Source organism: Echinops telfairi, unplaced genomic scaffold, assembly GCF_000313985.2.
Source record: "Echinops telfairi isolate 266 unplaced genomic scaffold, ASM31398v2 ScPeMD7_7469;HRSCAF=8507_1, whole genome shotgun sequence".
In the NCBI taxonomy this organism is placed as follows: Eukaryota; Metazoa; Chordata; class Mammalia; order Afrosoricida; family Tenrecidae; genus Echinops; species Echinops telfairi.
This window is the reverse complement of record NW_022111373.1, coordinates 56,469,533-56,470,555: the sequence shown is the minus strand read 5'-3', so window position 1 is coordinate 56,470,555 and position 1,023 is coordinate 56,469,533.

The window sequence follows — 1,023 nt, the reverse complement described above, 5'->3', positions numbered from 1 at the left end:
CATCAAGAAAACATCCCGACCCAGTGCTGCCCAAGCTCACAAGTCCAACATTAACCCATTATGGGTTACGTTGAGTATGGGTATACGTCCAACACCAATCCAGAAATTCCTCCTCCATCTCACAACACACACACTATGATGCCGACTGCAGCAGGAAAGCCAAGTCAATGTATGTGTTACCATCTCAGTGCTGGCAGGGGTTTCCAAATGGCTGCTCCAGCAACCAGGGCTGCATCAGGGTAGATCCATGTGGCTTCTCCTTGGGAATGTCTTGCAGGAACTCAGCCTTGCCAGCTAAAGCTGGGAACTGCTAAGGCAGCTGCACCCTGGTGCGACCATCACAAAGCAAGAGACCGAGAACTCTAAAGGCGAGTCTCACCGAGCCATTTATCCCTCCACACTTCAATTAATCCCACATGTGTTTTATCAGCCAGGATGGCACAATAAACTAACTCAGTGGTCATAGTATCTCCCCTGCCAGGTAAGTAAAAGGTAAGTATACTCCCGTCCTTTAAGACCACCTTCTAGAAAAAGAAATGGCTTACGTTTAGATGCTGTCTAGCAATAGAAGATTAACATTACTGGTACTATCATGTTATATGTTTGCCTTTATTCACACATTCATTTATTCACCTAATGAATAGTTACTGAATACTGGATATGTTAAGTAATAGTATATAATGAGGAGTAAGGGAGATATTAAGAGGAGGATGTACTTGAAAACAAATAGTCATAAAAGTAAATAGTGTAATAATTTAGGTAGAGAAATGTAAAAAAATCATGGAGATTTCAGAGCATAGTGCAGGGCTAATAGATCTTGTCTAGAACCTAAAATGTTTTTAATTTTGTTGATATCTGAAAAATTATAAATGGAATCAAGAACAAAGTGGAGACTATTTTGAGCAGATTGAATATGAGAGGGGTATCAAAAAATCCCATAGGTTTATTTTCCCCCCCAAAGCTATATATTTAAACTTTTAAATAAAACAAACTTATAACCTTCAAAATACTCTCCATTATACT